Raw genomic sequence first — 12292 nt, 5'->3', positions numbered from 1 at the left:
AGACCTCTATGATTATCAACCTAAAATAGTGAAGTGTCAAATACTTTATTAAAAAGCAGATTCCATTCCCATAAATGCCTAGGTAGAGAAATAACCCATCAAGTACCAGGAATAATCAAGGTAACAAGGTAACTCAGAAAGAAAATGAAAAATATCCAGAAAATAAACTTAAAGACGTGGAAATATATAATATGGTTTAAATGCCAGAATTCAAGATTGCACTTCTGAAAAAAACTCAACAAGATACAATAAAACTCAGAAAGGCAGTTTAATGAACTCAGAAATAAAATTGAACAAAAGGAGTACGTTACCAAAAAGATTGAAACTATAAAAAAGAATCAAACAGAAATTCTGGAGTTGAAGAAAATCAAAACAGATGAAGAATGGACTAGTGAGCTTAGGAAATATAGAAGACCAGATGGAGGAGAGAATTAGTGATAAAGACAGACTCTAGAAATGACTAAGATGGAAGAAGTGAGAGATTTGAGAGTAAAAAACAACAAAAAAAGAAGAAGGAACTCTACAAAAACGATCTGACTCCATCAGAAAGAGCACTATGAGAATAATGATGGATATATCAAAAGGAGAAGATAGGGAGAAGGAAACAGAGAGCTTATTCAAACAATTGATGAGAACTTCCCAAACCTATGGAAAGAAATGGATCCTCGAATCCAAGAGGCTAACAGAAACCTAATTATCTCAATCCAAAAAGGCCTCCTCCAAGGCACAATATATTAAAACTGTCAAAAAATTAATGACAAAGAAAGAATTCTTAAGGCAGCCAGGAAAAGAAGATGGTAGTTTACAAAGGAAATCCCATTAGATATCATCAGATTTTTCAGCAGAAACCCTATAAACTAGGAAGGAGTGGAATCAAATATTGAAAATTATTTAAAGAGAGAAATCAGCATCCAAGAATAATTTATTTGGCAAGGTTATCCTTTAGATATAAAAGAGAAATAAAGGCTATTCCAGACATACAGGAAGCTGAGGGAAATTACCACCCACCATAAGACCTGCATTACAGGAAATACTGAAGAGTGTTCTTCTACCTGAAACAAAAAGACAAAAGGATACAAAACTATAAGTAAGATGACTAACAGACAGACAGAAGCAGAAAATTGCGAACCTTGTTCAGAATAGGGTATTAAACACTTAAAGGAGGGAAAAACATTAAAAACAAAAAGACAATAGTTACTGCAAGTTGGAAATGAACTCACAGCATAAGAAGGCATAATTTGTGACAACAAAAACATAAAAGGGGAGGAGTTAAAGAACTGCACTTGCACAGGGGAATGGAGATAAGATGCAATGAGGATAAAAGGTCTACTGTATATGTGAAACTTTCTTTTCCATAAACCTATTGATAACGACAAAAAAATCTAGAACTGAGACATGTAACCAAAAAAAAAATAAAAAAGGAAACAGAGGACAAAATCATAGAATACCATCAAACTAAAATAACAGAAATACAAGAGAAAAGAAACAATAGAGACACAGAACTACCAGAAATAAAAAGATAAAATGGCTATAGAAACTAATATATCAATAATCAACCTAAAGATAAATGGATTGAACTTACCAATTAAAAGGTACAGACTAGTGGTTGGATCAAAAAACAAAAGCCAAGTATATGCCACCTGCAGGAGACACATCTGAGCTACAAAGACAAATACAGACTCAAAGTAAAGGGGAGGAAAATGATACTCCAAGTAAATGGCATCCAGAGAAAAGTGGGTGTAGTCGTACTTATATCAGACAAAATAGATTTCAAGATAAAAAAGGTAACAAGAGACAAAGATGGACATTTTATGATACAGGGGGCAATACATCAAGAGGACATAACACTTATTAATATATATGCACCCAACTTGGGAGCACCACAATATATAAAGCAACTACTAACAGAACCAAAGGGAGAACCTAACAAAAACACAATTATAGTTGGGGACCTAAATGCCCCATTGATATTAATGGATAGATCATCCAAACAGAAAATCAATAAGGAAATATCAGCCTTAAATGACACATTAGACCGAATGGACATAATCAATATTTACAGCTTTTCATTCCTGAACACCAAAATATGTATTATTCTGTAGTGCACATGGAACATTCTCATATGTTGGGGCACAAAACTAGCCTCATCAAATTTTAGAAAACTGAAATCATACCAAACATATTCTCTGACCACAATGTTTTGAAATTGAAAATCAACTGCAAAAAGAGTGACAAAGCTACACATATGTGGAGATTAAACAATATGCTTCTAAACAACGACTGGGTCAAAGAAGAAGTAAAAGAAGAGATCAAAATATACATAGAAACAAATGAGAATGGACAAAATTTGGGGGATATGGCAAAAGGGGTAATAAGCAGGAAGTTTATATAATTACAGGCTTACTTCAAGAAACAAGAAAAATTCTCAAATAAACAACCTAACATTGAACCTTAAAGAACTAGAAAAAGAGGAACAGATGAGGCCCAAGTCAGTAAAAGGAAATAATAAAAATTAGAGTAGAATTAAACGAAATAGAGAACAAAGAGACAATAGAAAAGAATTAATGCAACAAAGAACTGGTTCTTTGAAAAGATTAATAAAATTGACAAACCTCTGGCTAGACTCACTAAAAAAAAGAGAGAAAACACTTAAAATCAGAAATGAAAGAGAAGTTACAATGGGCACTGCAGAGATACAAAGGACTGTACAAGAATACTATGAAAGGCTACACACCAAATTTGATCACTTACAAGAAATGAACAAGTTTTTAGAAATATTAATATATAACCTTCCTAGACTGAATCATGAAAAATCTAAATAGACTGATCAACAGTAAGGAAATTGAAACAGTCATCAAAAACCTCCCCAAAAGTAAAACTCCAGGACCAGATGGCTTCACTAATGAATTCTACCAAACACTGAAAGAACATTTAATATCTAGCCTTCTTAAATTCTTCCAAAAAATTGAAGAGCAGGCAATACTTCCTAACTCATTTTACCAGGCCAACATTACCCTGATACCAAAACCTGGCAAGGACAACGTAGTAAAAGAAAATTACAGACCAATATCTCTGATGAATACACATGCAAAAATCCTAAACAAAATACTAGCAAATTGAATATAACAACACATTAAAAAGACTACATCACGATCAAGTGGGGTTCATACCAGGGTCACAAGGATGGTTAAATATATGCAAATCAATGTGACACAGCACATTAACAAAAATAAAGGATAAAAATCATACGATCGTATCACAAGATGCAGAAAAAGCAGTTGACAAGATACAGCATTCATTTATGATTAAAACACTCAATAAAATGGGCACAGAAGGAAAATGCTTCAACAAACCCTCAGCGAATATCATACTCAATGGTGAGAAACTGAAAACTTTTCCTTTACGATCAGGAACAAGACAAAGATGCCCATTCTCATCACTGCTGTTCAACATAGTACTGAAAGTCCTAGCCAGAGCAATCAGGCAAGAGAAAGAAATAAAAGGCATCCAAATTGAGAATGAAGAAGTCAAACTGTCACTTTTTGCAGGTGTGACATGAATCTTTATATAGAAAACCCTAAAGACTTTACCAGAAAACTACTAGAAACAATAAACAAACACAGTGGAGTTGTAGGATACAAAATCAGTGTATAACAATCCATTGCATTCCTATGTACTAACAATGAAATGTCAGAAAAAGCAATTGAAAAATAATTCAATTTGCAATTGCAGAAAAAAGAATAAAACACCTAGGAATAAATAAAGAACATCAGGATCTATACACGCAAAGCTACAAGACATTTTTAAAACAAACTGAAGAAGACACAAAGAAATGGAAAGATATAATATTCTGCATTCATGGATTGAATGAATCAACATAATTAAAATGGCCATATTACCTAAAGCTGTATATAGATTTAACGCAATCCTCATAAAAATCCCAATGGCATTTTTCAAAGTAATAGAAAAAAAAAAAAAAATCAAGTTTGTATGGAATCACAAAGACCCTAAATAGCTAAAGCAATCCTGAGAAAAAAGACCAAGGAGGGAGGTATCATACTCCTTGACTTCAAATTATACTACAAAGCTACAATAATCAAAACAGAATTGTATTGGCAAAAGAACAGATACATAGTCCAATGGAACAAAATTGAGAGCCCACAAATAAACCCACACGTTTATGGGCAAATAATTTTAGACAAAGGAGCCAAAAACATACAATGGACAAAAGAAAGCCTTGTCAATAAATGGTGCTGGGAAAATTGGGAAGCCACATGCAAAAGAATGAAACTAAAAAGCTTGTGCACAGCAAAAGAAAACTTCAATAAAAATAAAGGCAACCAACCCAATGGGAGAAGATATCTGCAAATGATTCCTCCAACAAGGAGCTAACATCCAAAACATATATGGAACTCATACAACTCAACAACAACAAAAAGCAAATAATCCAATTCAAAAATGAGCAGAGGACCTGAACACACACTTTTCCCAAGAAGAAATAAAAATGGCCAACAGATATATGAAAGGATGCTTAACTTCTCTATAAGGGAAATGCAAATCAAAACCACAATGTTAGGATGGCTATTATCAATAAGACAAAATAACAAGTGTTGTGGAGAAAAAGGTACCCTTGGTACACTGCTGGTGGAACTGTGAACTGGTACAGCCACTATGGAAAACAGTATGGAGGTTCCTCAAAGAATTAAGAATAGAATTACCATACAAACCAGCAACCTGTCTTTTGGATAACTACCTGAAAATTTTGAAAACATTTATTCGTAAAGATATATGTACCCCTATGTTCATTGTAGCATTATTCACAGTAGCTAAGACATCAAAACAACCTAAGTGTCCTTCGATGGATGACTGGATGAAGAAGATGTGGTACATATATACAATAGAATGTTACTCAGCCATAAGAAAGGATGAAATACTGCTATTTGTGACAACATGGATGGATCTTGAGACTATCATGGTAAGTGAAATAAGTCAGATGGCAAAAGTCAAGAACCATGATTTCACTCATATGTACGATAGGATATAAAACAGAAAGCAAGAAAACAAAAAACTCATAGACACAGACAACAGTATAGTGGTTACCAGAGGGAAGAGGGGTGGGGGGATGTAGAAGAGGGTAGAGAAGGTCAAATATATGGTGAAGGAAGAAGACTTGATTTTGGTGGTGAATACACAATGCAAAATACAGATGATGTATTGTAGAATTGCACACCTGAAACTTATAAATCTTATTAACGTCACCCTAATAAATTTAACAAAATTTTAAAAAGTGATAGAATGCACTAGTGAAGTCATCTGGTCCCAGAGTTTTACTTTTGGGGAGGTTTTTGATGCCTGTTTCAATTTCCTTACTGTTGATGAGTCTATTTAGATTTTCTAGTTCTTCGTGATTCAGTCTAGAAAGGTTATATATATTTCTAAAAACTTGTGGTGTATAGCCTTTCATTGTATCTTGTATAGTCCTTTTCATCTCTCTGGTGCCTGTAACTTCCCTTTCACTTCTGAGGCTTTCAGGGGATCAAACACAGGCCTCTGTTGGTGAGAAAGCAGTGAGCCAAGTTCCAGGGCAGACTGGGAGCTGCAGGTACACGCATCACCCCACACAGGATGGTTTCCATTTCCACCTCTGCTTTCCCTTGTACTTGTGTTGGGGGGCTCTCCTTGTCTTAGTTTGCTCCACCCAAAATAATCCTGATGTAAAAGATGGAGAAACGAGGTGGTTATTTTCCTAGATCGGAGTGTTGCAAGTCCCTGACTTAGCTCAGCCATTTTTCCTAGTGCTGGTGGATGCAGAGACAATGGTGAAGGCCTTGAACGTGGTTCTCAGTGGCGGAACCTGGAGGCGAGTGTTCCCAGAGGGGGAACAACACACACTTCCTCCAGTGCAAACCTTCCCACCTTAAATAGGTCAGAGTAATTGTTTAATGCGTTTATCTATAGGTTAGGGAAATTAGGTTATGCTTATATGAAGTACTGCCCAGTTAGTGGATTAAATTCCTAGTAGAGTGGCCGTGCAGTTACTTTATCTCATAAATGCTGTCAGTGTGTCCTCGGCCATATTTGCTTTAGGAGAACATGAACTTTATGTGCTTAACCTGAGCTTCGCTGAGCCTCTTTGCATATGTGCAGCATGGAAAATCTGAATATACCCCTCCTGTAGTCCTTTTTAGGTTGTCATTTAAAGAGTTTTTCACTAGACAGTTTCTTTCCTTCTGGACACATGGGCCTCCTTAGAAGGTCCAACCTGGGAACCCAGGATCGGCATTGAGGGCAGCTGATCCCTCTGCCCCAGTGTCCATAAGCACTAGACTGTCATTTCCTTGCTGCAGATTGATCCAGTGGGTACATATGCTAATTAACATGAGTCTTTTTCCTTATTTAAAGGAGTCCCTCTTGCTAAAAAGTAGATGATTATGACTCCTATCGTGTTATGAAAATACTCAATTTGTGCTGAAAATCCATTGTCATTGGATACAAATGACGTGCTCTTCCTATGAAAGACATGCCCTTGAGTGTGTTTGTACACAGACCCTTATGAGGGTGAATGAACGAAGAAGCATTAGCCTCATGCTGCTTTCGGCGATGGACAGTATCTCGGGCAATTGTAGGCAAACTGGACTCTTCTAGGTCATTCTCTCAGTTGCTTCACTGGTGAAATGGCCATGACCCCTTTCCCTCGTTCCAACTCAACCTGACTTTAGTATCTGCCTTGATGTGCACGTGCTGACCTCAGCGGCCATGGTGTCATCTGCATGTTCCCAGGCTTTAATTAGGAAGTGTGTGTGGGCCCAAGCATGCCCACGTAGCCCTATGTGTGAGGACTGTGTTTGCTGTGCTTAGACACATCTGCATAGTTTTCAACTGGCAAAAGAAAAAACTTACTACTGTGATGTCCTAAAATGAAAGCTGCTAACAGTCACAGGGAGAACAGCTGAGGAACAAGAGCTAGTAAATGACCGGAAGTACTTGTGCCTCATAAGACCACACACGGCCCTTCCACAGTGTGTTCTGGAAGAAGCAGGCAAGGCCCTGTAAAGAAGGTAAGGAGTAAACTTTTTCTCTTTTTGCAAGTTGGCGAAAACAGACTTTTCTAGGGAATTTTAACATCTTTTCAGTATCATATTTACTCTGTGAAATCTTGTTTCCTTCTGTGTCAGAGCATGCTGGGTTTAATGAAACTAATTAAAAATTGAGTTTTTGTTTAAAGTCAGTGCTCTTCCCAGGTGAAAACTAATTTTTTTGGTTTGTTTTGCAGGTAAGACAGGGAGAGGGAAACTTTGCTCTTTTAATTTAATAATTATAGTCTATAGTGAAGTATTTGATTATTAAACAGCAGTTAATAAGTTTTAAGTTGTCAGAAATTAACTGTAAACATCAGTCCAGTACTGTTAGTTATGACAAAAACAATTGTCTTAAGATAAATGGCTCATATTTTCGTGCAGTATTTGATGTTCAAACAATGTTACAGGCACGTCTGGTTTGCTCAGTAGTTAGAGCCCAGTGCTCATCACACCAAGGTCACTGGTTCGATCCCCACATAGGGCAGTGAGCTGTGCCCTCCACAACTAGACTGAAAACAACCACCTGACGTGGAGGTGATGGGTCCTGGAAAAACACACTGTACTCCAATATTCCCCAATAAAAATTTTTTTAAAAAGTAACTGCAGTTTAAAAGGTTAAAAATAATTGCAAAAAACCACAATTGCTTAAGAAAAAAACAAAAACAAAAAATAATGTTACAACAATAAAACATTGTAAACTGATAAAAAATAGGCAAAGGACACTTTCTCCAAAGACATACAAATGGCCAATAAGCACATGAAAAGATTCCCAACAATACTAAGCATTAGGGAATGCAAATCAAAACCACAATGAGATACCACTTCACATTCATTAGGGTGGCTATTATTTAAAAAACAAAACAAACAAAAAAACAGAAAATAGGTGTTGGCAAGAATGTGGAGAAACTGGAACCCTTGTGCACTCCTGGTGGGAATCTAAAATGGTACAGCATCTGTGGAAAATGATATGGTTATTCCTAAAAAAAATTAAACAGAATTATCATCTGATCTAGCAATTCCACTTCTGGGTATATACGCAAAAGAAGTGAAAGCAGGGACTTGAACAGGTATTTGTAAAGCCATGTTCATAGCAGTATTATTCACAAGAGTCCTAATATGGAAGCGACCCAAGTGTCCACTGATAGGTAAATGGATAAACAAAATATGGGCTATATGTACAATGGAACATTATTCAGACTTAAAAACTAAGGAGATTCTGACACATCCTACAACATGGATGAATCTTGAGATATTATACTAGTCACATAAACTAGTCACAAAAGGACAAATACTGTATAATTCCACTCATATGCAGTCCCTAGAATAGTCGAATTCATAGAGATAAAAAGCAGAATGGTGGTTTCAAGGGATTGAAGGGAGGAGGGACTAGGAAGTTATTGTTTAATGGGTACAGAGTTTCAGTTTTGGAAGATGAACAAAGTTCTGGAGATGGGTGGTGGTGATGGCTGTGCAACAATGTAGACGTTCTTAAAGCCACTGAACAGTACACTTAAAAACAGTTAAAATGTAAGTTTTATATTAGTATGTCCATAAAAGCCCCTAACAAACTAACGAGATTGGTTACCTATAATGGGTGACTGAGAACAGCATGGAAAGAATGGGGGATTGAGATTAGGAGAGAAGAAATGACGGAGGAGTGACTGAGTAGATCTTTTTGACTAATTTTGACTTTTAGAACCATGTTAATGTTTCACATACACAAAACATAATTAAAATCAATCAGGAAGTGTGCATATGTGTACCCAAAATGAAATACAAACAGTAACAAATGAACCTATCTAATATAAATGAGTAATATTACATAAAGAAGAATGTAGGGAAAAGTGTATTTTTACTATATACTGTAAGACTAAAGACAAAAAGAACTGTAAGGAGTCTGGGGATATGGTTAGCAATTCTTAAACTACTTTCTACTCAGGACTGAGCAAATAAATAAGTATATTGGTTAATGGGAGCCAACTTTTCACTGTCAGAGAAAGGAATTACAAAAAAGAAAATGGAAGAGGCAAGAATAAACCCTGCGGTGTTGAAGTAGAATTGGAGGTATAATATTAAATCATGAATTATCTGTACAGGTATACTTACAGATAGATACAGATGTGTGTGTATATAGATACATATATTTCATAGCTGAGAGGGGCAAGAATCAATACATCCCAGTAGCAATGAGCACACCTAAACTGGATTTATAAATATCATTTTCTAATAAAAGGAGCCAGTGCTCCCTAGGAAATCTGCTGATTCCAGGACTGGGGCTGGGAAAGTACAGTATCAGCTTGGAATATCTTGTGCAAGAAAATAAGGAAGTACTAGAAAAATAAAGAGGACACTTTGAAAGGACACAGGAGTCAACTTGAAGGGGTTCCCAGAGATCAAACTTGGGACAATCTGAGCAACAAAATAGTGATAGTAATGGATTATAACCTATAGAACAACAAAAAAAATCCAGTCTATACTTACATAATTTAGTAAAAAAGTAAATGGGGGAGAAGGAAAATCTCTAACAGTAGAATTCTAATTAATAAAATAAAGAAGGAATGATGGAAACAAAAAAAATCAGCATTTGGCAAATAGCTGGTAATAATATTCTCAGACAAGTATTATCAATGGGTTAAGATTAGTAGGTGGAAGTAGGATGAGAAACAGGACATTTATATAGACTTAACTATTTCTCCATAAGATATATTAATTATAATGGGAAAAATAGTGGAGACACAAGTGATTTAACTTAACACCACTAATAATGAGACAATTTGATTTACTGGGTCTTTTGATATTATATGCATGGAAAACACTTCACTTTTGGGGTATTCTTGCCTCAAATGCATAATCTGACTGTGATCGTGAGGTAGCATCAGACAACCTCAAATTAAGGAACATTCTACATTGCAGAATTTACAAAATAAATGGCCACTTGTCTTCAAAAATGTCAAGGTCATGAAAGACAAGGAAAGACTGAGGAACACTAAGGAGATTTATCAACGAACTGCAACATGTGATCATGGATTGGATCCTTGTCTGCAAAAAAGACACTAAGTGACACTGATAAAATTTGAGTAAGGCTTGTAGATTAGTTATTAATAGCGTATCAATGTTAATCTCCTGGTTTTGCTCATGTACGGTGATTACTTAAGAGGTTCACATGGGGAAGCTGGGTTAAGAATGTATGGGAATTCTATTTTTGCAACAGTTTGAAGTCTAAAACTAATTCAAAATGAAAAGTTACAAATTTTTTAGGGCCAGCCCGGTGGCTCAGGCAGTTAGAACTCCATGCTCCTAACTCTGAAGGTTGCCAGTTTGACTCCTCGAATCCCGCAAGGGATGGTGGGCTGTGCCCCCTGCAACTAACAATGGCAACTGGACCTGGAGTTGAGCTGCGCCCTCCACAACTAAGATTGAAAGGACAACAACTTGACTTGGAAAAAAGGCCTGGAAGTACACACTGTTCCCCAATAAAGTCCTGTTCCCCTTCCGCAATAAAATCTTTAAAAAAAATTTTTTTTTTTTTTAAATGTACATTAGGTGTGTAGGGAGCAGGGAGGGGTATGGGCCTTTCAGTTCACCTCCAGGGCACTCAATAATTTACTCCAATGACACATACTGGAGCCCAGGTCAGGTTGGCAGTGGGAAGGGTGGTGGTGCTCTGTTATGCAAGCAGTTTCAGAAGAAGGAAAGAAAAGCACATCTTGGAAAACAAGGAGGATTTCAGGGAAAGAAGAAAATCTGATGCACCTTGTACTTGGCTTTGGATGTTCAGTGGCAATTCTTTCCTTCTCCCTTCAATATCTTTCTTGGAGAGGAGTCAAGAAAAAGGAATTATGAGGTACCAGGACATTTTTGAAGGGCCTTCTCTCTCCCCTCCCACACAGAGTAAGGAGGTCAGAGAAGACTGGACATCATGCCCAATCCTAGTGTTACAGATTAATACTGAGGTTATCACTGTCTGGACCACAGTGTGTCCTAACTTCACAGGTTCTGCAGTGATCAGAGCACTGCAGGCACCTCACACCCACACACTGGTGCTGCTCAAATGGTCAGTGTCACACAAACACAACCAAACATCCACTCTTGAGACACATAAGACACAACCACACAATTGCAGACACGTCCATACCCTTATACACAGTCATAATCTCATACTTACACCAACAATCACACACAATCTCACCACCGTGACACCAAATGACTCTCACATAGTCACAGACTCCCTACACCAACACCCACAAATCTCCCACACAGTCACAATCACATACCCAGTTAGGGGATACACAAAGTCACTGGCACTCTACTCTGACCCTCAGAGTAGCACTGGCACTCAACATCAACTAGTCACAATCGAACATTCACTCTGGAGACACACACAGTCACACACAGGCAAAGACATCCCACACACGCACATCCTAAGGGACACAACAGGGATACACACGCAGTGTGACCACACATAGATACATGACAATTGCACATAGCATCACACACGTCCATAATATTGTAGTCAGTGGTCAGGTAGGTTGGTCACGTGGCAGGAACCCGCAGCTGGGGAGAACAACCTTGAGTCATATCCATTCTCTTTCGGAGGGTGCTCCCCTTGGTGCACCAAGCTTTCGCTTTAATAAACCTTTCTCTGCAAAACTGTTTCGCCCACTCTCTTGATTTCTATCCTGAGAAGGGCAGGGACCTCTGCGCCAGTAACTTATCACGCAACCAAAACCACATCCACCTTAGAGACATGAAATCATAACCACACAGATACCCGCACCCATCACACATTTACAACTCCTTTCACACCACAGAGAAGAAGGCGTACGGTCACACATACACAACAGGGACACAAGTAGTATCACCCCCAGTCACAAGGACCCCACACTCCAACACAGTATCACACGATTACACAAACACAACCATATACCCTGGAGACAGGCGATCACAACCGCACCCTTACAGGCACCCAACCACACCTGGTTACACAGCCACAAACACTCATTCACAACCTAGCATCCTCAGCCGGCTACCGCCGGCACGCACAGACCCGAAGCTCTGGACACGCCCCGTCCCCGCCCCGGACTCCCAGACCCCTCACCTTCTGCCTCCCCGTGGTCGCGTCCGGATCCCTGCGGAGCTAAGGATCACGCCACGACGTCGAGACTTAACGTGAACCGCTGTGGACTCTGGGAAACGTAGTCCAGAGGCCAACC

General features: G+C 37.9%; 1 protein-coding gene across 1 annotated transcript in view; it reads right to left on the bottom strand.

Annotated features, from left to right (window-relative positions):
- Window positions 1-12289, bottom strand: part of ZNF565 (zinc finger protein 565) — a 33673-nt gene extending 21384 nt beyond the window's left edge. The window contains exon 1 of the mRNA XM_019749936.2: window positions 12178-12289. The gene's annotated coding sequence lies outside the window, so the exon portion shown is untranslated. The remainder of the gene's footprint in view (window positions 1-12177) is intronic.
- Window positions 12290-12292: the final 3 nt, after the last annotated feature.

Source organism: Rhinolophus sinicus, linkage group LG11 (genome assembly GCF_036562045.2).
Source record: "Rhinolophus sinicus isolate RSC01 linkage group LG11, ASM3656204v1, whole genome shotgun sequence".
Taxonomy (NCBI): domain Eukaryota; kingdom Metazoa; phylum Chordata; class Mammalia; order Chiroptera; family Rhinolophidae; genus Rhinolophus; species Rhinolophus sinicus.
The sequence above is the reverse complement of the archived record's forward strand: the minus strand, read 5'-3'. Positions and strand labels throughout refer to the sequence as shown.